General features: G+C 37.2%; 1 long non-coding RNA gene across 1 annotated transcript; it reads left to right on the forward strand.

Annotated features, from left to right (window-relative positions):
* The first annotated feature begins 969 nt into the window (after positions 1–969).
* LOC119629389 (uncharacterized) lies at positions 970–22104 on the forward strand. The gene is made up of 4 exons (XR_005245398.2): positions 970–1475; positions 1696–1800; positions 2012–2155; positions 21895–22104. It is a non-coding gene; the product is annotated as an uncharacterized LOC119629389 (long non-coding RNA).
* Positions 22105–25663: the final 3559 nt, after the last annotated feature.

Genomic DNA, 25663 nt, shown 5'->3' on the forward strand with positions numbered 1-25663 from the left:
TGACACCCGGGTTCAGGTCCCCAACTGACCGGCGGGCGGCGGCGAACACCGTTTCACTGGGTCTCCCTATACCCCCGTCAAACAATCACGTCCCGCGAGCTTGCACGCACGTCTGCTCCGCATGTTCCAAGTATCATCAAGATTCACCCCGAACAAGGAAGAGGAAAGGGAAGGAATAAAACTGGCTCTCCAACCCACACGCCGGAACACAGCTAGGCTATTTGGCGGCGGACTCTAGTTGGAGGGTGGTCGCCAGCCAGTCGGACTAGGTCCTACCACCGATTATGTATTCGGCTCCCGTTTAGCACCACCCAGGGGTCACTTGTAGGGAATCGTGGGTTAAACCTACGGAAGCGGGAAGCAATCAATCGCTAAATGCTTTCAAATCATTTTTTATTTATTTTGATTTACTACTTTGATTTACAATAAGAGGTGCACAGTACGTAAAACGGTTTTTTTTGCAGTATAGGCAGACGAGTATACGGCCCACCTGATGGTGAGTGGTTACCGTCGCTCATGGACGTCAGCAATGCCAGGGGCAGAGCCAAGCCGCTGCCTACCGTTAAGGTATATATTTATGATGTCAGTATTCTGGACTTTCATAACTAGCTCGTGATGAAACATTTTAATAAGAACATGTATAGTTTCACTAAGAACTGGATAAATATATTACGATTTATTCAGAAACGTTCTGATTTCTATTTAACCTCAACCAACAAAACTTAGAATGTAATTAAATTAGTCCCATTATAGATAACGTTAAGTAAGTTTCAAGTTTAGTAGAATTTTAAGAGAAACAATTATAGCGTGATTGATCCGCAAAGCTAGTTGGAACTTCCCTACCTCCCCAACCGCCCCCAGATCCACCTGCCACCGCATGAGGAACAGACAAAGATACGAAGTTAACGCCAGCTAAGGTTTGTTGTACAAAATTTATATGAAACTGCTTCAGAGTTGCAAAGTGTCCGGGCTTATTGGGACGAATACATGCTTGCGGTACTTGTCGATTTTTGTTATAAAATAAAAGCCTCAGATGGCTATTGTTATGTTACCCGTCACATACTTACTTTTACAAATTTAAAAATGTTTTCTTATTGAGCTAGAATTAGCTAGCAAGAAAATCTAGAAAAAAATAGTAGAAGAACTATTGGGCTTTTATTGGTTCGCTTAAGAACATGGTAATTCGCTCAGATTTATGGGTATTTATTGAATTTATTATGGATAATTTTGTTTTAAATGAAATTGTAAAATGGTAGTAAATAATAGTTTTGCATATTTGATATATTGCATATACAGCCGCACGAGAAGAAAAGTGGTCAAAATACTTACATCACTATGTGGTAAAATCCCGAAGTAAAAAAAAACCAGAAGAGATAAAAGAAAAAAACGTGGGAAGAAGAGATTAAGAAAACTTCGAGCACTATGAAGAATAAAAGCTGCGAACAGAAAACTAAGGCAAACTCCTCTTGTATTAGGTTAATAACTCTTTACCAAAGCGCAATTTGATAATCGTAGATACAAGTTTTGAAACTTGGGCTTTAAAATACAGATACTACTTTTATAAAAATATTAAATTGCCCTTTCTTTCATTCTCATAATTATTAAAATATTGTCTTTAATAACTTAATGAACTCTCATAACATATGACTTATGAATTGTAGAAATAATTTGCCATGATTGATTTATTCGATACAGGATCGAATTCGTCGTACACGAGCCGCACTTGACTAACATGACGTGATAGCAGTACAACTACTAAGATATTCTGAGAAGCAAGATCCGCGGCCGACGCTCTATTATGTACGAGTTCCCTTTTTGTTCTCTTCACCCTCTTGACGTGCGTTCTCAAGCTAATTATCTGTGCCTTGTTAATAGATTAGCAAGTACAATGTTTTTAATGTTTACCTATTGATAAATTTTTTCAATAACTTTGTTCTGTGGCACTTAATGATTTGTTAAAAATCCAACAATAACGGAGCGTCATGATTTAAATATTATTGAATTTTTACAGTAAATAGACTAAGGATCAGCATACTGCGACTAATAACCCAGAACCGATAGCTGATGGAGCAGACTACTCGAAAGGATACCTGCAAGCACAATAAAATGCATTTTATCCAGTGGATACAAGATTGAAATCGATACCCGGACTGAGGTAAGGATAAGAAAGGCTTAAATCGTTATACTACTTATTTTAGTTATACTTTAAAAGAGATCTACGCCTGTTTTATTTTGCTGATGTTGTAACCCGAGACCGTGGTATGAACATATGATGCGTAGAGAGAAGATGCATGTGACTAGGAGATGTATGGAAATGGTAGTGCAAGGTAGAGGGGAAGAGGTCGACCGAAGAAGACATGGATGGAGTGTGTGAATGATGATATGAGACAGAGAGAGAGGAGTGAGTATGGAGATGACGGCTGATAGAAGAGAATGGAAGAGAAAAATTAGCTGTGCCGACCCCTCCTCGTGGGATAAGGTGGAGGAAAAGAAGATATAAGCCGGGATCCGCCAGCAATTTCAAAAGAATTAGCCCAACAATGCAATTGAACGTTTAGAACTAAGCGTATTTGGAACTTACATAAGTACCTTAAATCTCGAAAGTCTCGAGTATATGAAATACGAAAATATTATCTCATCTAACTGTTTCTACAATATGACGCAGAAACAAATCAAAATATCAGAAAACAGCAAAAGCCCTACATTACCGCGTAAAGGTGCTTGAAAAACTCGAGTTTTGTGTAAATGAGGGTAGACGGGCGACGCATGTGGCAAAGGAAGCGACATGCATAAATCTAGCGTCGGAACCGGAAGCGCCGGCGTCGTTTGCCGCATTGTGATATCGGTCGGCGGCCTGCGCGGACTTCTCTTTGTGAACGCCACTTTATAGCACGAGAGATACGACAACCCCATTCGAAGCATTGTGAAACCACCTTTATGATGATGGCCTGTTTAAATGCGAGGTTCGTTTGCCTCCGATTCGTGTGGTTATATACAGATGTATTTTGCATCGTGATTTTACGAGATAAAATTTTAGAGTTGTCATAAATATTAAGAGACAGTGCTTGTTTTGCGAAAAAGTAACATTCCCTTTTCATTTATCGAATTACTACGAAACCAACAGCGTCTTAACTCAGTAATTATACACGCCTTGTAGCATGTGCCATAGGCGCAATTAATACTAAATCATTTATTATTGTTAGTAGAGAATATTGTAAGTCTACATTCATGTCTCTAACTGGGTGACGACATTCATATTATCATATCAGAGTATGAAATTAGTGTCTAGATCAGTGGTGGCTAACTTGATTAGAACCAAGATCTGCTGTTTACTGACGAAACACTACGATCCTCCAATGACATTTCTTGAAATTTAAAGAAACAATATAGTTCAATATACAAATAAATAGTATACATATTTTATTTTATTAAAAATACTAGCGACCCGCTCTCGCTTCGCTTCGGAAACATTAAAACACACATGAAACAAAAAAAAAAAAAAAAAAAAAAAAGTAGCCTATGTTCATCAGGGACAATGTCGGCTTCTAATGGAAAAAGAATTTTTCAAATCGGTCCAGTAGTTTCGGAGCCTATTCGAAACAAACAAACAAACAAGATTGCACGCAGGATCCTCAATAGCTGTATACAACATTGTATCAGATGACGAATCCTGGATATACGCGTACGAACCCGAAACAAAAAACCAGTCACGAGTTTGGGTGTTCGAAAATGAGTTAAAGCCAACAAAAATTGTTCGTTCACGGAGTGTTGCCAAAAAAATGGTGGCCACGTTTGTTTCCAAAACCGGCCATGTTACGACTATTCCTCTTGAGGGACAAAGAACGGTTAATGCAGAATGGTATGCTAGCATTTGTTTGCCACAGGTCGTTTCTGAACTCCGTAAAGAGAACTGCAACCGCCGCATCATCCTCCATCACGACAATGTGAGTTCTCACACCGCGCACAGAACAAAAGAGTTTTTAGAGCAAGAAAACATAGAATTATTAGACCATCCGCCGTACAGCCCCGACCTAAGCCCTAATTATTTCTATAGTTTCCCTAAAATAAAGAATAAATTGCGTGGACAGAGATTTTCATCACCTGAAGAAGCTGTGGACGCCTACAAAACGGCCAATTTGGAGACCCCAACTTCCGAATGGAATGGTTGCTTCAATGATTGGTTCCATCGTATGGAAAAATGTGTCAAAATTCGCGGAGAATACTTCGAAAAGCAATAAATAAATTTTTAAATAGTAATGTTGTGTCACTTCGTTAATTCCCGAAATTTTCAGTGCCGCCTATGTAGTGATTTGTGCGGGCTGATAATTACCCTAATAACAATATGACGCAAAAGTAACAGCAGTACCTATCAGTAAAATTTTGAATGTCGCGATAATGGGAATATTTAAAGTTTAAATCGCTATCGTTTAAAAAAAATCCTATACCCATTTAAAATTGTATAGGTCAGGAAATATTAGGTTTGGAGTCGAAATTCGTGCGGTACGAGCCGCCCGCAGTTATTGCGCTCGGTTGAATTTAAAACGCGAATAACCATTGCGTGCCACGGTCTGCCATCCGATTTATAAAGCCACGAGAAACGACAGAATGTACAGTGAAACGCAATTTTGATTTTAAATATATTTACCCTGTATGATTCTATTGATATGGAATTTTCGATTTTATTAAAATTCTTCGGCTGTTCCATTCTAAGCGAAGCGTTTTTCGAAGCGTCTGAAGTCTAATATCTAAGACACCCGGCCTATTTATATGTAGCTGAGTCCCGCGATGTTACCCGCGATTATTGTCGTACCGCGGGTGACACCGCGGAGTGAAGCTATTCTAAAAAAAGTAGCATAAGTTACTCCTTATATCATCAGCTATCTATTAGTGAAATTCCCGTCAAAATCAGCCCAGCCGCTCCAGAGATTAGCCGGATTAGGCGAATGTTCTCTTGAACAAAGAAAATATAGAGTGTAACAAAATCAAAACAGCGAAATGAGTAAAGCTTGTAAAGATGTAATTACGATTGAATAATAAAAATAATTTATGAATAAACAAACCGATATGCGCTAACGAAAACTGTAAAACGTGATATTTCTTTGCGAAAAAGCATTACCAATAAACGATCACTAAAATATTATTTAAACACAATTCGCTATTGAATTGAAATGGCACTGCGTTGGTCACGTGTTGCTCTGTTGATTGTATCACATAACGCAGTGTTTGTGGTCCAGAGTACACGATATCTGGTTCGCATCGACCGACCAGGGCGTGGAATGAAACGTATGAATATTCCTCTTTCAGAAAAGTACTAATAAAGGTATCACTCGCAAAGCCAAACTAACGAATAAATTGTACCATTAGATTATTATCACGACTGTAATCGAGTCCGAAGCCATGAAGAAAACTGTTATATAGTCAAAAAATCGACCTTACAATGACAATAAAAAAAGCAATAGATATCGTATAAAGTATTTTAATTATACAATATCTACGACTCGCGAAAACCGAAATACAATAAGATATCTCAGTAGATCATTTCACACGTTCCCAAACGAAATGTACGAAAACTATCCCAGCATGAGTCTAACCTCAATATTTATGAAGGCGAGCTCTCTCTCAGCCGTCATCAATCACAAAGTTATAAATAAAACAATAAAAGGTAAAAACTTGCGCGAGGGTCGACCACTCGACTCTCGGGCGCAATATTGGCAAAGGAAAACCCACTTATTGGAATAATATGTAGATTAAAATGATATTAGAAACATTGTGAGGAACCTGTCGATACTTTATTACGGACCCGTTTCAATAACTCTTTCGGTTTAATATTGGGCCTGTGTTCGAAATTGTTTTTCTGCTGAGAGCTTCTTACTGATGTTTATACTTAAATGGTTCTCGTCGCATGTTATATGTGTTTTGAAATCTGTTTATTTTTAAAAGTCATCATTGCTCATTAGATCGGCTCGTATGTAACAAAGGTAAATTGAATAAAACTAAAGATTTTTTTTAAAATAAGCTAATAACTAAAACTGCCCATTTATTATGTTGAATGCCGCTTTTGTACCTAATTTTACCTACCTAATTTTTTTTTACCTAGCCTACCTACCTATATAGTTTTTAACGCTAATTTAGTAGATTATTAGAATAAGGCCCTGTAATATGTTGCATATAATTGTTAAATAAAGTAAAGTTTAAATAAGGATAATGAAAATTTTATTTTATTTTATTTTTATTTTATTATTATGTTGCACCAACAAAGTGATCATCAAAATATTAAATATACTAGTAGACGCTGACATTAAATTGGAATCAAACAAAATTTGAACAACTTTCCCTCTCCCCATATCACGGAACGCCACAAAGAGAACAGCGTACATTCAACAATAGTTTTCTAAATGGAATCGAAATAACTTATTTATGATAAATCGTATAAATCATTTTTGCTAACGCGCCTCCAGTGTTTGCGATAAAAGTGAACGAATAAACTTGTGTGATTCGTAAACGAGATATATTCCGTGGTATTCAGAACTTTGTTGTTACCCTCTCAGTATGCTAGGATATTGTGGATAGCATTTTGGATGTTTCTGAAATTAATGCTATTGAACTTATGGTTCTGTAGAGTATAACACAAACGACTAAAAATACAAGTAATAAAATAATTTATTTGTTTCATTTAAAATTGTGTACTGTTTATTGAATCATCTTGAATTACGGTGCGATAGTTTAACTATTCGATTTGTTTTGATTTTATTAGTTACAAGTGTATATATGAGATAGGTTTCAGCATACATATATATTATATTTACAACTGAAGAAGAAAATTCTCTATTATATTTTAAGGCCTTCATGGAGTTTGTTAGTTTAAGTACAATGTTGTCCAAAATGTTGCTAGCAGTCAGAACGCCAAAACACGGTAAAAGTCTGACAGGTGACTTTGATCTTTGGCAAAACTTTTAATGCGTGCTTTATTTAATACTTCTATGTGGTCAATAAGTAATATTGATTAAAATCTGGTCTCTAGCACAAAATTTTTCAAATTTATCATAAATAATATTCTTTTTTAAATCAAATAAGCTAATATCCATACCATTCCAACGTATACAGAGCAATGGAAAGCCGTCGTTTTTTCGTTACCTCATCTTCCGGCCTATACGCCAGTTGTAATGCGTTTAATATTTCATGATATCGCCGCCAGTTCTATCGGTATCTTCCGCGCCATAAATAACGCACAAAAACCGACAGAGGGCGTCGATTACAAAATCAAACCCATCAATATGATATTAGGTTTTCTTGTCTCCGTTCTATGGAGCGCCGACGTGGCTGGCATTGCGATGACGGCTTTAAATTTTAAATGCGGCTTGTTATGGGTGGTGGGCTATGTTGTCCAAATGTTAGTCATTGAGTAGAAGTGAGACACAGTTTTGGTTTCTTATTTCACGATTGACTATTCCTTTACAATCTTTCAAATATTCAATGAGAATTCCAGTAAATTTAATCAATAATGATAGACCATTTAATTGTTCGTGGCGTTCACCTTTTTCCCGATCACCGTTCTCGTCAAACTCGTCGAATATGAGGAAGAGTTCGACGTGCAACCTACTGAGTTTTTCGTTGGATCTTCTCAGTGGGTCGCGATTCCGATCTGCTGATAGATTCCGCGGAGCACTGCTCGCGCTAGTGTTAGCAAATCCTTTCAGGGTGAGCCCGTGAGGTCAACTAGCCGTCCGCTCGTAGTTGGAATAGTCCTGTAAGCTACCAGCGATTAGGTAGATAAGCAAGGCTTTTTTTTTAAATGAAAGACCAGCCAATTGACATTGAATGGAACATATTTAAAATCTACTGAAGGAGATTTTTTCTTCAGCTGAAAATATCTAGGTGACATAATCATGATAATAAATTTATTAAAATATTTACTTTAGGATATTATTTAAGAATACCACAATGCTATCTCGTATTTATTTTATCAATTGATATCATTAACTACGCTTACGAAAATTCAATAGTAGTTGAAATGCTAGTGAGATTGGCAGATTACCATCTTACACTTTGATTTTGCTATAAGTAATTCTAACTTGAGATCTCAAAATCTTGGATTAAAACAACATTAGCTGTGATATTGAATTTATTGAGTGGTGACAGGATATATTTTTTTTTTTTTTTTTACTTTATTTAGCAAAAAGTTTACAGCTCAAATACACTGCTGTTCTAATGATAACAACGAAACCATACGTTCGGTCCGAATTGTTAATCGCTAAATACATCGTTTGTTTCCGATTTAAGCCATCGAATTAACGACATTGCTGTGCGACACGCGCGACTGTTTACTGAATTTATATATGCGGTGCCGACGCCGATTGCGAACACAATCGTATCCATTAATAGCAACAATAACTTTACTTCCGACTACAGATATTATGAAATGTGTATTTTTTGGGGCCGGTTTCAAGTTTTTAGTGTCTTTTTTTTTATTTCCTTTGTAGGCAGACGAGCATATGGCTCACCTGATGGTGAGTGGTTACCGTCGCCCCTGGACTTCAGCAATGCCAAGGGCAGAGCCAAGCCGCTGCCTACCGCTTAATACTCTCCACAAGCCTCGTTTGAAGAAGGACATGTCATAGCGCTCGGGAAACACCGTGGAGGGGAGCTCATAGCCGGATGGTACGTGGCAAAAAAGATCTCTGGAAACGCACTGTGGATGACCGCAGTGGCTCAAGGTGGTATGGATGAACTCTACTCCGGTGGCGGGCGGTGCGATGGTAAAAACGAGACGTTGATATCATCTCGAATAATTCCTCAGAGCAGTGTTAGAGCAGTGTTGAGGATTTGCGGATTAGTGTTTGGGTTTTGATTTTTTAAATTATTAATTTACACGTCGCGTGGTTTGTTTTATTATAATTTTAGGCAGACGAGCATTGAGACTACCTGATCTTGATTGGTTGCTGTCAGTAATTACAGATGCACGGTTTTTATTTTTTTATTGCTTAGATGGGTGTACGAGCTCACAGCCCACCTGGTGTTAAGTGGTTACTGAAGCCCATAGACATATATAACGTAAATGCGCCACCCACCTTGAGATATAAGTTCTAAGGTTTCAGTATAGTTACAACGGCGTGCCCCACCCTTCAAACCGAAACGCATTACTGCTTCACGGCAGAAATAGGCAGGGCGGTGGTACCTACCCGTGCGGACTCACAAGAGGTCCACCACCAGAAAGAGAGATTAACATCGTGTAATAAAGATCTAAGGCCTAAGATTTGCGTAATTGCTGCCGATAAGGCGTTTTGTGAGCCTATACGGATAAGTAACAACCAGCCTATTTCTACCGTGAAACAGGCAGGCAGCGTTTCGGTTTGGAGAATGAGGCAGCCATTGAACTGTAAAAACTGAGATTTAGAACTCCTCTCTGAAGGTGGCTGGCGACATTGACGTCGTTGATATTTATGGGCTCCAGTGGCGACTTAACACTAGATCAACCGTGAAATCTAAGTAATTAAAATATTTAAATCATAACAGAGCTTCGCGTTCGCACGTTCACTACAAAGAAAGACTCCTTTGTTATTCCAAATGTCCAGCATGTTCCATGTTCCAAAAACAATGTATGATTCTCACCTCCATGACGACCTAGATTTAGAGTCCATCAGTAAGTATCTTCAGTCGGCATCGATGCGCCACTTCAATAAAGCGGCACAACACGAGAACCCTCTCATCGTGGCCGCCGCTAACTACATCCCCGATCGTGCGGACAGAATGGAAAGCAGTCGAAGTCGTCCCAAGCACGTCATTTTGGATCCTCCCGATCCACTAACGGTGCTTTTAGGTACCTGAAGCACCGGTCATCGTTCTCGTCAAACCCGTCGCTTGCGACGAAGGGCTCGATGAGTAAATTAACCCTCAGACACAGCCCACTGAGTTTTTCGCCGGATCTTCTCAGTGGGTCGCGTTTCCGATCCAGTGGTAGATTCTGCGAAGCACGGCTCTTGCTAGGGTTCGTGTTAGCAACGTCGTCAGGTTTGAGCCCCGTGAGCTCACCTACTAGTTAAGGTTACGCTGATATAGCCTCTCAAGGCTCTCAGCATTAACAGGAAAAAAAATTATTCTTGAAATTAAGATATCAAGATAGTATCGGGAAGGTAAAGCTAAACTGATTTCAAATGATACGTCTTCAAGGAGACGAACTGATACTTCACAACAGTCGATAAAAAAAGCAAAAAAATAATCATAAAAAGCATCAATAGGCGGCGGTGTCAAAAAAAATATTACCACGTACCCATGACATAGGTTTATCTCGATTTACGAGCGCAAATCAAACATTTAGCCCGAGGCTGTAAATCAGAATAGCGCTGAATTTATGGTACGAGATCCGCTACTAAACACATGCGATCGGGAAGCCGAAAAAAAATAAAAGGTAACTACGAGTGATTGTTTTGTGTTATCATAACAAAAGAGATAGCTCGAGTTCACTTTTAGAAGGCTAATTATCTGCACGGATATTCGATCTTATTTTATTCGTTAATGCTATTACAAAAATATATATATACATAAATATCATTACATAATAGGAAAACTAATTTAGAACTTACTGTTACGTCACTTTAAAGTTCTTTTTTGTTTGTCGTAGGCAGACGAGCGAACGGGCTCCCTTATAGTGCATCACCCGGTGTTAAGTGGTTACTGGAGCCCATAGACATCAACAACGTAAACGCCACCACCCGCCTTGAAAAATGAGTTCTAAAGTCTCAGCTTTACAGTACAACGGCTGCCCCACCCTTCAAACCGAAACGCACTAGTGCTTCACGGAAAAAATACGGTACGGTGGTGGTATCTACCCGTGCGGTATCATAACACGCTCTACCACCAAATCATCATCTCGACCATCATCATTATCCTGCCCTTCTCCCAGTCACCTGGGGTCGGCGCAACATGCTTTCTCCTTCCATACTCTTCTATCATATACCATTTCTTCGCTCACTCCCCTCTTACCCATATCGTCTTTCACGCAATCCATCCATTTCTTCTTGGGTCTACCCCTTCCTCTATATCCTTCCACATTCATAGTTAACACTCTCTTACCAACCTCATTTTCATTTCGTTTCATCATATGTCCGTACCATCCCAAACGCGCACTTCTCAGCTTCTCTCTCACAGGTGCCACTTTCAGACTGTTCATACAGACATATTAACATATTCATTCCGTATTCTATCCATTCTCGTTACTCCACACATCATCATCTCGATCAATTCTTCAAAATATTCCCCGTCGAAAGCGAAGGACCTCCGCACACCCAAGAGTTCCAAACTATCCATAAGAACAGAATTATAGACTTCCGAATGGTTCTCTTCTGTGCGGAGTCAAGTGGAAGAAGCTGTTAATTATTTTATTTATGACTTTTATTGCTTTAAAAATACATCACATCATGTTAATAAAAGCATAACGAAAATGAATACAAACGCAACAAAGATCTATTGTAGTTAAAGTATTTTTATTGGCTCTCATTATGCTGGTTATGAAAATCAGCCGTAGTCCTAATAGCGAGCGCCTTTGAGGGCCACGTAACATTATTATTATTTTTATTGCTTAGATGGGTGGACAAGCTCACAGCCCACTTGGTGTTAAGTGGTTACTGGAGCCCATAGACATCTACAACGTAAATGTGCCACCCACCTTGAGATATAAATTTTAAGGTCTCAGTATATTAAGGAAAATAAGTCAGTATGTTGCGGGAAACTCATTTAACACTAAAATAAGTTTTTTTTAGAAGAAGAAAAATTTTCAATTATTGAAAATTTCTTGATAGGTTAATCTGTTCTTAAAAATATCTTTAGAAAAGTACAAGTAAATGAAATGTTCTATGCCATTAAGTAAGCCTTGTTTCATGTTTGTATTTATAAGCGTGCGTTTAATGGTTTTTTAAATATCGTCAGTGAGTGGTGCGGCTTCCACACGTCGCTGAACAATAGCACGGAAAACGGGGGAAAATATAATTTATTTTCGAGTTAAATCTTTTGTGGAAATAATATGACATTTCTATTTGAAGTTGGCGGTGATTTATCGGTTGCCTTGTTGCGGTCTCGCTTTTGTACCGTACTCGCCTCGCTGTGAGCGAGGTGTCGCCCGCAATCGGCTTGTCTGTTTCAATTTAAAGATTGATAGGGTTGTGTTTTGTGCGTTCGTTAACTCAATCGTGGTTTATTGAATTATCGATTGTCAATTGTCGGTTATCGTCAATATGTTCTTGATCATTCTAACTTTGAAAATCGAGAGAGAGATAGATAGATAGATAGATAGATAGATAGATAGATAAAGGGAGAGAAATAGAGAGAGAATATGTTTTATGGTACACCAATTTATAAAAAAATTTAAAAAATTAAATACAAAAAGTACAGTGGGCGGTCTTATCAATAAGAGCAATCTCTCTTAAACAACCATCAGATGGCCAAGGATCACTTCAATAATTAAATGAAACGTAGTGTATTTATCGGTTACATTATAGTAATAATATAATAATAAACTATATTAATAATAATAATAACAATAATAATGTTTTTATTGCAAGTAACCATGACTCATATAAATTGTTAATAAGACTTAGACCTATGTTAGTAGTTATATTTACATCACAATGAATTACTGTCGTAACATCCCATGGAACATGGCACCACAGCGACCCATGTATACACTGTCCAGCCTGCTTGCGATCATGCTCAGGATACTGTTGGAGCTGCCCCTCACTCTGCTTACCAGAGATGCACACCTCTTACGCATGGTAGCGTAAAAACAATCTATGTGCGCGTCTGCAAACATCCCTGATGCGCTACAAAAGCGGGGCAGCACCACCAGCACCCTAAACGCGTTATTATTATTAAAATGTATATATGTGTTATGTAGTTCAATTGAGATCACAGCCTGTAATCGTTGCATTTAGGCGAGTTTTTTACAAATCTTGTACCTACTGATCTAATTTTGTAGGAATCGCGAGCTACTTATAAATATTATGCTGGGACAGAAAAAACATTGCTGCCATCATCATACACTAATTCAAATTTAGAACAGTAAAAAAATCACCTCAGTTAATATATCATAAAGAATATAAACGCATAATGTGGTAGATAGTAGGCATAAATGACAGAAACACACGTAGGTATGTACGTTAATACAACAAACAAAATTACAAAAGTTTCAAAAAAATAAATTAAAAAAATTCAAAGAATAATAAATAATTCAAAGCGCAGAAGTTGTAAAACATTAAAACGTACATACTATTACGTATGTGACAAAAAAATACGAGCGCACATCGCAACATGCTGTTTGAAATGAGAAAATCATTTTTGAAACGAGTTTTTCAATTTCTCGCATAACTTTAAGCGCGATGCACAGTTTTATATTTTCAATACAAAGACTGAACGGGGAAAAAAACCGAATCGAGTACTTACTGCGACGTTAATTCAAAAAGTTGTTTTCATTATACAGACCATTAGGAGGTGTGAATGTTTCTGTTGATGACACGGGTAAGTTGACCGGATGACACGACATTGTATCTAAATCAATTCAATATTTTTTTATTTAGTATAGACAAGAAAGATGGGTAAAATTCGAGTGATTTTTGTATACGACTTCCGGCGCGGAACTAACGCTGCAGAAACAGCTCGCAATATCAACGTTGCATTTGGAGAGGGGACTGCTAAAGAACGCACCGTGCGGTTTTAGTTTAAACGCTTTCGTGATGGAAATTTTGATTTGAAGAATGAACCACGTGGAAGACACATGTGAATAACAATGAATTGAAAGAGACGATGGAAACCGATCCAAGCCAAATTACCCAGGAATTAGCGGCATGGTTTAATGTTACCTTACCAACAATATTGACTCATTTGCGGCAAATCGATAAAATAAAAAAAATCTGAAAAATGGGTGTCTCATGATTTGACTGATCTGCAGAATGAAACGCGTGTTGAAATTTGTGTTGCCTTGTTGAATCGATACAGAAATGAAGGAATATTAGATCGAATTGTGACATGTGATGAAAAGTGGATTCTTTACGATTTCAATAAGCGAAAAATGCAATGGATGACCCAAGCTCAAACGCCGCAACAGTGTCCTAAAGCAAAGCTTACCAATAAAAAGGTAATGGTAGCTGTTTGGTGGTCTCAGCATGGTGTTATTCACTATAGCTTTCTCCGATATGGTCAAGCTATAACAGCATATGTCGACTGTGCCATTAGTGCAATTAGAAACCATTCGTCACCCTCCGTATTTGCCAGACCTTGCTCCAACGGATTAACATTTGGACGTGATTTGGACAATTTTCTAAGTTATAAAAAGTTTTATTCCCCGGAGGCAATGCTTTCATGCACTTTGTAGAATCTAGATCACCAGAGTTCTATCGCAAGACAGAAATTACATTCCTATTAGATGGCAGCAATGCATAGATAATAATGGTAGATATTTTGATTAAATAAATATGTTAATTGAACAAAAAAAAAAACGAATTCCAATTTTTCAGTGCAAATCGGAAATTTCATATTTTAACCCCTAATATAATCCTAAATAATTATCTTATAATATCAATCTTGTATACAGGCCGCTGCTGCGTTCGCTTACATAGCAATTCGTTAAATAAAATACTATTAAAAGAATCGCTAGCTCCTAGGCTACATCATTCTCGCGGTACAATGAGTTCCGAACATGAGCGTACGCGAACAACTCGCATAAAGCGAGCGAGTGAGAGAAGGAATTTAAAGTAGACTCGACCAAATAAAAGTATAACGACATTCGCGGGATAAAGGCAAACGGGACAATTGCTACATTCCAGCCGCTGAACTGTTCGCAATGGTGTATCCACACTGTTCTCATTATACGGAACAATAAAAATTCTAGTGTAATAGAATATGCAACATTTTGTTACGATTGACGGTTTGCTTGTGGCCCGGAGGCCTTACCAGTTTAACCCGGACAGGTGGGCGAGGAAAGGCTCAGCCAGGAGGGATGGGATTTGCTAACAGCTACCCGAAGCAGACCTAACAACTCAAGAGCAGCTGCTTCGCGAATGAATCTACTACCGGATCTGAATCGCGGCCCGCTGAGAAGATCCGGCGAGAAACTCAGCGAGCTGATGCATGGGTTAGGTTACACGTCGAACTCTTTGTCGAGTTTTTAAACCTGGGGTTACATTATTGGAGTTTTAGTAAGGACACCAATTTTTTTTTTTTTTCAAAAAATATTACAACCTATGTCGCTCGGGAATAGTGTGAAAGAATTTTTTAAATCGTTTCAGTAGTTTCGGAGCCTATTCAATACAAACAAACAACAACAAATTTTTCCTCCTTATAGAATTAAGTATAGATTTACAGGAGAGCCATTTAAAATTTGGAAAAAATCTTATAACATAAAATTTCTCTAGCTATTTAAATGGAGTAAACTTAAAATTCAAGTTCAATTATAAACATCGAACTGTTGATGCTAATACCAAATAAAACGTACCTTTAATTACAAAGATAAAAGTCGCGTATTAAGCGAATTGTCGCTTAAACTAAATATCCTTTCATCCCTCGATATATTAAACAACACAAAACACAGGAAGTATCCTTGTGTTCATATATATTTATAAAAAATAAAAAATTAAAATCCTTTTATGTAATCTGTTCAAAGGGGAATATTTTAAACGCATGAAAAATCTCAGATGTCCACCGGAATAAAATAAAATATTAAAGTCCCTCACGGTATTACGAGCATAAAATGTGAATAAATATTTTCCTCAAAGCGACCTAAAACTGCAGGCAGACACACTGGCGAAACGTCACGCAACGACGCCGAAAATTAAAGGATTCCCAACGTCCAAAACAAATACAGAGAGATATTTTTATGTTTTATTTTGTTAAATAAAAACCCGGGAAATGGGTGAGCAGGAGCTCGCAGGTGGGAATTTAAATAATCTGACAGGGATTAAAAGGAAAAATATCAGCTTTTTGACCGCAGCCGCGAGTCGCATTTTGTTACGTTTTCTGTACAATTATATTAATTTCATAAAATATTGTGCTGGATTGATGATGTTCGGGATAAATAATTGTTCCCCCAAATTAGAACTAAAAACTGTATTCAACACTTAGAACACTTAAGACACTCAACAAACACTTGAAAATTCTCAATTCGCTTCTTCCGCTTTACTTCAGGTGATCCGTTCACTGTTTCGCTTCGAGTAGTTCAGATTACTAACAGACTGCGTGCCATCTCTGCAATGCTTTTATAGAGAATCGTTGAGAATATTCCACACATTTCGAGTATTGTGTTTTCGCTATCTGACAATAGATGGCGTTGTACTTCTCGACCGTTCTAGGTGCTACTAGATCCTTCGATATTCGTTCGACTATTCGGCGATAGATGGCGTTACTCTTACCGGGGTAACAATATAATTGTATGCATTACTGAAATATAATAGTGATGCTTAATAATAACCAGAAATGGAAGATTTGGATGTAAACTTAAATCTCTTCAATAATCCAAAGGGAATAGACAAATAGTATAGGGATTTCTATTAAAGTAAATGTGGCCATACGCGAAATTTTTGTGCCAGTCACGAAATTCTGTATTGAGAGCCTTTTCGTTTTGAAGGAAATAAATAATATTCAACCTTCTCAAAATCTAAATTAATACAAGAGTGAGGATCAAACCGCTGTTATACCTCAGCAAACCAATGCATAAATTGGTGCCACTACGGAGGTTAGTTACGTTCCCAGCTCCACCTAGACGTCAACTTGATTAATCGCCATTTCCCCCAAGTTATTAACATGGTAATGGTCCGCGAATCGCTTTCTTAGCGATACTTAATGATACGGGATTTGCGGGATGATTGCGGATTAGGTCCGAGAAGCATTCGGGATTAAGGTTATCTTCGAAGAGCAAGGTACAGAGCACTCAGACGGTCGTTTACATTTTCTAAATGAGTAAAGCAAGTTTCAACACGAAGACTTACTGAATAACAATAACATTAGTTCGTACTTTTCAAGAAAATATTTTGAACTCCAATTCAAACAAATTTACACTATTTAAATGGACTTGATTTCTGATTTGGATATATCGAATTTTCTAGACTAAGCTGCAGAGACGATTTGTTCGCTTGGTTTAATCGAATATATTTTTAAATTAAAACAAACATCGCTTAGTTGGTGTACGTGATTATTAGCGAGCGTTATTTACATTAAGACACCCGCAGTAAAACCGAATAAAACCTTCGCAACGAATGTAAACGGGATACACGCATAATTCAAAACATCGTTCCCGCTAAAAGGTGCTCGACAAGCTAAAATATTTGTTCACCTATCCAACGTCCCGTAGGACTGTTGTTTCTATGAATAAAATAACAATTATAAGTGATCCCCGTCCCTCCGGCGCGTGCTTAATTCCGTTTGAAACAATATTCATCTGGCGATTTAGTTTCTGACACACGCTTATGAAAAACGAAAAGCCGGGCTAGGCTACCTTAACAATACATTCGAAAACTCATTATTGTACTCCCGACAGATAGAATGAAGCATTTAACCGAGCGTATACATTTCACAATTGTAGATTTTGGTTATTAAATTCGGTGTTGTGGTTCTTACAGTTTTTGTTTAACGTTTAATTGGCATTAGATTAACGATAAATCTTCAACGGTTAAAAAAGTACATCAGATAGTCATGCCATATTTTTTTGATCGCAAGGTAAATTTTAAAGTTACCTGTTTATTTTGGATCAGATTATGTACATTTTTCAAAATCCAATACCCAAAAGTAACAATACATATATTAACAGCTACGGTGAAAAGTTCTGGACGTTTTTCTGGGCAGTGTGTCTATAATTATGGTCGGGATGTGTGAAGTTTATTTTGTTCGTCATTCCTCCCATTATTTGAAGAGGGATTGCGTCTCGCTCCTCAAATTTAGTTTTGATGACGCCCGACACGGCGGATGCCGGCTTTTGCAATTTTGTTATTATTAAAACGAATCTACATTGCATAAGTTTGGATATCCTCTATTCAAAACATTTTAATATTCAACAATACTGCTTTGAACTAGTTACATGTTATTCAAAAATAGAAACCAAAGCTCACAAACAAATTTACATATTAATTTTATGGCTACATAATTATAGAAGCAGAAATTTGGAATTTTAATTTTGAAATTTATTAATGTACAGATATTTAGAGAATAACCGAGTTTACCTATTGATTTATTCTACAATAGTAGAGTACAGTATTTTCAATAGACGAAATACTAATATATTTTAACCCACAAACACAGCCCACTAAGTTTCTCGCCGGATCTTCTGAGTGGGTCGAGTTTCCGATCCAGCGGTAGCTTCTGCGAAGCACTGCTCTTGCTAGGGATAGTGTTAGCAACGTCATCAGGTTTGAGCCCCATGAGCTCACCTACTTGTTAGGTTACGCTGACATCATAGTCGCTCAAGTCTATCAGCTTAGGTAGGAGAATAAAAAATTAATATATCACTGTTTGTGTACTATGTTGTGTTCATCTTGTGGCCACGGACTCAAAGACAGATACAGACGTATAATATATATTTTATTATAACATATGAGTAAATCGATCATATAGTATGACATTGATGTTAATCGGCTGCTCAAACTCGATGATTTGAAAGCATAATGTTAATGGTCTTGACCCCTTTTAAATAGCGGATATGTTACGCTAGAAGTAGAATAGAGAATAAAGCAGAGCGGTAGTACATGCATAATACGCCCTCAAATTCTGATTGCTAACTAGTCACTAATGAGACACTATGATCGGCATACTGCATAACTTCTTGTAGTCTATAGACTCCAGTGATCACTTAAGAATCCGGTTGCCGGGAGACTGTTCGCTCTGCCCAAGCATTAAAGAAATTAACATTCTTAAAGTACATCCCGTATAACGTCAAGCCTATTTACGATAGAAGATTAATAAATTACCCAACGACCGATAAAACAATTACGTCGCTTATGATGATCCGTAGCGGCAGTAAAAATAACCGCGTTACATAAAAGATGGCGTAAAACGACGGCTGTAAACTTGTTTTTACTTAAAGTTGTTTTTACGAGCGAATAACCGTAAAGCAGAACGATATCGTGGAATGGCGATATCTCTATCTATCGGGAATTTATCAGCAATCATAACTCGGAACGCGTTTTTGAGCGTATGTCACTACCGTAAAACGCGAAAATAACTTATTTTACATTAAATAACGTCGGGTTCCATTAATAAAGGTAAATAAGAAGATCTTATTGATGTGAAACATCTATAGCCGCACGTAAAACCGATTTCTGGCGTGGCGACGCATGCCGTGGCGACGCGTCGCCATGCGCAATCGACTGTGCGATTCTGTCCCACTCGATCCGGCGTTAAGCCACCTCTCTCGCTAAACTGAGCTCGTATACCTATAGTGTATACTCCGTAGTGTAAACAGTTGTTTACTACAGTACACATAACTTGTGTTTTACTTGAAAACAAATTATTTTTTCGTAATATTTTATTTTAACATTATGACATATTTAGTTCCTATCACAATCTGTTCTTTTCTGCATATTACTTTTACAAAATAATGTCGATGTTTTACATCTGCCAGGCGTCCCGTGACGGCTCACATTTTTTTATGATAGTTTTGACAACTAGATAACTGATTTAATTTCTAAGCAATATGATTGAATTCAGATTACATACATCGCGCAGTGTGTTCGTGTCGTCACTTCCTAAGCCGACTGAAAACCAGCTTTGATTGTGTGCAGCCAGAATTATACTGAATCCGGATCGAATTTATGGCGAAAGATTTTTTTCATTCATTTGTCATTTCATTTTGTCAAGATTAGTCAAATATCAACTACACGACTAATAAAGTGGTATATTTATTGTTTTTAGTAAACGCAAGACTGTACTTCTAATGAAATGAAAATTCATTCTTTATTTGAACAATCTAATTTAAATATTTATAGACTATAAATACTTATTTTGTATTATGTAGACAAATAAGCATTTATTATTTAAATGTTTAAACATTTAAATTTACTTAACTGGAAAATAAACATGTAACTTGAAAATAAATTATAATTTTATGTTAAGATTTTATATAAACTATAGAAACAATGCTGAAAGTTAATCAATTTGGTTTCAATAGGAGGTTCGGAAGATGTTATGCCATCCTAAATATTATAAAAAACTGATCACGGCGTCACTTACCGGGTCTAATTATTGTAGATCCAAATTATACAGAACTAGTAGTTGACGCCTCTAGCTGCTAGGCCGAGGCTTGTGGGTTCCCAGACTTCATGTGATTTACAGACTTGCATGCTGTACCTTGTTGCATAAGAGATATTTATTTAAACGCAAATAAGTATGTATATCAGTTTTTTTATTTATTGCTTAGATGGGCGGACGATCAGCCCACCTGGTGTTAAGTGGTTACTGGAGTCCATAGACATTTACAACGAAAATGCGCCACTCCCCTTGAGATGAAAGATCTAAGGTCTCAGTATAATTATAGCGGCTGCCCCACTCTTCAAGCCGAAACGCATTACTGCTTCACGGCAGAAATAGGCGGGGTGGTGGTACCTACCCGTGCGGACTCACAAGAGGACCTATCACCAGTAATTACGCAAATTTTGCGGGTTTAATTTTTATTACACGATGTTATTACTTCACCGTGGAAGTCGATCGTGAACATTTGTCAAGTGCGTATTTCATTAGAAAAATTGGTACCCGCTTGCGGGATTCGAACACCGTTGCATCGCTACATAGGAATGCACCGGACATCTTATCTTTTAGGCCACGACGATTTCAACAGCAATATGTAATCCTAGTTTTAATCAGATGATCGTGTGAGATCTTTCCTCAATTATTAATGTAGATACTTATTCATGCTACCACGAAACGACTACGCAACATAATTCAATTCCCACAACCACATTCCGCCGTCTCATTTATCGATAAGCAACCATAGCGGGGTCGGGAATATGTATTTTTTTTTCTCGTCAAAACTTCGAACCCCTCGCAAATGATCGGCCGCTTATTATTTGGCGTGTGCGCAAACATTTAGCGCCCTTATCGTGGCTATTAAAGATATGGCTTCATTACGCACCCGCCTAGTACCTTCAACAGACCGCCTTTTGTTATATTTTTGTTGACACGGGCTTTCCTTGTTCACGTTTGTTTTGTGCTGTTGATGTGTAAGTAAAATCTGTGCATTTTATATTCACTAGAGGTCCCGCAGTAGTCGAAATTCGACTACAATAAGACTACACTATAAAAAATATTAACAAAAACAAACAATATTTAATCTATTCTCAATTTGACAACAGACGTCAAGAACAAAAGCTTGATAATAAATAGTATGCATGCGGGTGTGCGTCAAATACATGGTATGTAGTGTGTGTAATGTTTTCTTTATTGATATAATGTATCTTTTATGCATTATTTAAAAAAAAAAATTAGCGTTGTGCACTTCTTCTCTATATTCTCTATAAGTGTGGAAAATTTCATACTCCTCCGTCCGCGCAATTTTCGTAAAAAGGGATACAAAGTTTTTGCTTCACGTATTATTTTATATTCATTAAACGAGTATCTTAATTGTATGAACGAGTACAGGCTATTTCTAGCATATGTCAAGAATGTTTTCAAAACAAAATTCAAAAATTATTATATTTCCTGTGACATTAACCAAGTTTTAGCCATTTTATGCTTTTGTGATTGGTGATGTATTTAGCGACTAGTTAAATATGAGAATGTAACTCAAGAATTGAAACATAAAATTGTAATAAATGTCTAATAAAAAAAGTGATGTTTGTTGTTTTTTGTCCATGAGCTATAACTAAATTCGTTTAAAAACATGTGTTTGGTATTGATATATTCAACTGAAATATCTTCTTCTTTGTTCAGCTCACAGATGACCACAGCTGGACATAGGCCTCCCCAAGCTTCGCCATAACGACCGATCCTGCTCTTCGAGCGAGTCCAACGGACTCCCTTCCTTGACCTTGTGACCTTCAGTAGGTGGACACCTCGTGAGCGGCCAAACCATGCTTCTTCCGGTACGCGGTCTCTATTCGAGAATTTTTCGGCCCGAGCGCCCATATATATCCTATCAACTGCCACTTCAACCTGGAATAAAAACAATATATTTAATGTTTATTATCGAGAAACCTTTTCTTTCTAACAAAATATTTGATCTTAATTTTATTACTAAAGTTTCGTTGAACGACATGTGAATTTTATTGCCTTTTTTAATCTGCCATTATGTAGTAATGGAGAAACATTAACTATGGAACAAATCACTATAAATCAAATCGAATTTAGAAAATAACAAAAAAAACTAAAAAATTACATTACGTGCTTGTTGTTCCTTGCATAAAGTCATGGCTTTTCTTGAACTCAGAAAACGAGCACACGGGGCTCTTGATGGTTGCTGATGGTGGCAGAGAGCTTAGCCGAGTTGCCACTAGCCTCGAGAAATAACTTTAGACTTTATGAGCAATGTCCTAGTAGAGGAAAGTTGAAATCTATATATATAAAAATGAATTGCTGTTCGTTAGTCTCGCTAAAACTCGAGAACGGCTGGAGCGATTTGGCTAATTTTGGTCTTTAATTATTTGTGGAAGTTCAGAGAAGGTTTAAAAGGTAGATAAATGTGAAAATGCTCGGAATTAAACAATAACAATTTTGTTTGATTCCTTTGATGTGTCCCCCGTCGGATGGATTCCTTTTGTTTGTTTTAAGTTTATTTTATACAAAAGTTAGGTCTTTTATTTATCGATTGAGGCACTACGAAGTCTGCCGGGTCAGCTAGTTACCTGATAAAAGAGTTATATCTGGAGTTGCAGTGAAAACGAACCGGGTGATTTCAGTTAGGGGGGACCTTTATATTGGTGGTAGCTAGTGCGATGCTATGAAGGAAGAGATAGTTATTTGTTTGCTCAGATTGGTGAACGAGGCCTTGTCCCACCTTGGGTTAAGTGGTTCTCGGAGCGCTTAGATATCAACAATAAAAATGCCGCCACCCACCTTGTGACATGAGTTTGAGGCCTCAGTTCGACTATAACAACTCCCAGTTGTAGTTTAACGATGTCTACTCCATCCTTCGAACTGGAATCCATAACTGTTTCGCGGCAGAAATACACAGGGTGGTGGTATGTACCTACTTGGAGGCTCCAAACGATCTGTGAAATCAACAGCCTATTTTAAATTTTCAATCATTTTCTCCATTCACAGAGAATTTAAAATATAGTGTGATATTTTTAAAGTATTCCAAAGTCAGTAAATAATCTTGTGAAAGTATTAGAAGGTTTTGAGTTTGTTGATTTGTGGAGCACACTGATCCCTCAATGGCTGAGCTAATTCAAATTGTTCAAATTGTGTGTGTAATAAGATAAGCTATGGCTAAAATAATGTTCTAAGTTTTTGTTTCTTGGCTATCTAATAAAAGGGATCTGAGAGCAGTGAAACTTTTTAAGTAATAACAATTATTTAATTCCTTTATTTTATTATTAAATATAAAGTAAATATTTTGTTTTGTTCTATAGATATTCTTCGGTATGCGTCAAATTTAAGATAAGATATCAAGCTGCTTTCAGACTACGCAATAATATAATAGTATATAGTATATAGCTCACAGCACAACAATATCGTGCACCATACATTGTTATGGATACGTTCACACTGTACTGCACTATATAAATAATAAATAAATAAATTTTTACTAACAATCACGCCACGTTAACTGGTCCCGTGATAAGTTCGTAAAGAACTTGTGTTACAGGTACCAGATAACGGAAATAAATGTAAGATTTTTATTATACACATACATATATTTAATATACATCCATAACCCTGGAAAAGACATTTATATTTATCATACAAATATCTCCCCTTGGCGGGATTCGAACCACTACACCAGACGGCCGTTAATATATATTATTGGCTTAGCATATGCTGCTATACTATACGGCACTATAGTATAGCGTAGTCTGAAAGCAGCTTAATGTAAGGTAATTTCAGGTAGAATATGATAACAGTCACTGTATTTACTGCACGATCAACGCTGAACGATCTGCTTATCCTAGCTTTGGTTCATAATTATGTATTAATCTTAAATCACAGAAATACACCAGTCGCCATTAAAATACATATTATCATTCCATATAACGAGCTAGTTAAATATGAAGATCTCACTTAAGTATCATTTTATCAAATACACGACATGTGAAATGGACTACATAAAGGGAAGCACATAATGTGGCTATGCGCGGGTCGAGGGAAATGAAGCGGAATCTTTCAGATAACGCACACATGCAACCCCGTACATTTAGTGTAATCACCCACACACATATGCACTCATACACGTGTAGCCTCTCACTGGGCTGTGTAAAGTTGAGTTCACACCATATAATGTATGTGACGTTGATAATTTGTTATTACGGGGTGTAAGTGCCAAATTGAATGTGTTTCGAACGAGGTTAAAGATTTGTGACGTGACCCAGAAAGACTTTGTCGAGCTTCGAATTTGTAAGCAAAATTTCCCGTTTATACACTGGGTTACAGGGGTATCTTCGTATCGTATAGAGGTATCTTTAGTTTAGAATTATTGATTGGAAATTTTATCGTCGTTGATAATAAATTAACAAATTTTGTTTTTTAGATGTATATTGTCTATTTTTTATTTTTTGTGCTTCTATTAGCTCCAACTATGTAGTTATGTTTATCTACATAGCTACGGCATATATATGCCGTGGAGTCATTAAATGTAATTTTTACGAATTTCAAGATGTCCGACTAACTCCATAGCTTAGACATGTTATCAAGTGTCGATGGCGATCTAGTAAATTTAATAAATATAATAATAATAAATATTTTTTTAGATATATTCGAAGATTCTATCGGAAGAATCTATTTTAAGTAGAAAAAAATGGCATCTAGCGTTAAAGTCTAGATAATTAAGTGTTTTTTTATTGCTTAGGTGGGTGGACGAGCTCACAGCCCACCTGGAGTCCATGGACATCTACAACGTAAATGCACCACCCACCTTGAGATATAAGTTCTAAGATCTCAGTATAGTTACAACGGCTGCCCTACCCTTCAAACCGAAACGTATTACTGATTCATGGCAGAAATAGGCAGGGTGGTGGTACCTACTCGCGCGGACTCACTAGAGGTCCTACCACCAGTAAGTCTAGATAATTTTCGTCAAAAAAAACTATTGTTAATGTTCAAATAGACGGAAGAGATAGCTAAACTGTCGTTGGATCCAATAGGCGAAGGTACGATGACGCAGAAGTTACATTTATGACGCAGAGAAGGAGTGGACCAGTTTTATCAAATTTTGAAGGGCATGTGAATTAAAGAGAATTACTCTAGCCCGAAATCCATGAGTGGCATCTCAAAAGGAGATGTCTCAGAACTCTCAGATAGCATCCACTTATTTATAAAGAAAAAAAAAACGCCTAACCACTGGGACGCAGTAAAAGTTATTTTGTATAAAAATCTGAGTAGTGTGCTACTTCTCATAGCACAGTGTGTATTGCGAATGTCGTTGTTAGGCAACTCAATGTGACACAGTATTTGCTTCGCTGTTATACACATCTGTTACGGCCTTTCACTTAAATACGCGTCGTATAGTCGTATCTAAGGCACATCTTTTACGCTATACAACACG

The sequence above is a fragment of the Bombyx mori genome, chromosome 13 (genome assembly GCF_030269925.1).
Source record: "Bombyx mori chromosome 13, ASM3026992v2".
Classification (NCBI taxonomy): domain Eukaryota; kingdom Metazoa; phylum Arthropoda; class Insecta; order Lepidoptera; family Bombycidae; genus Bombyx; species Bombyx mori.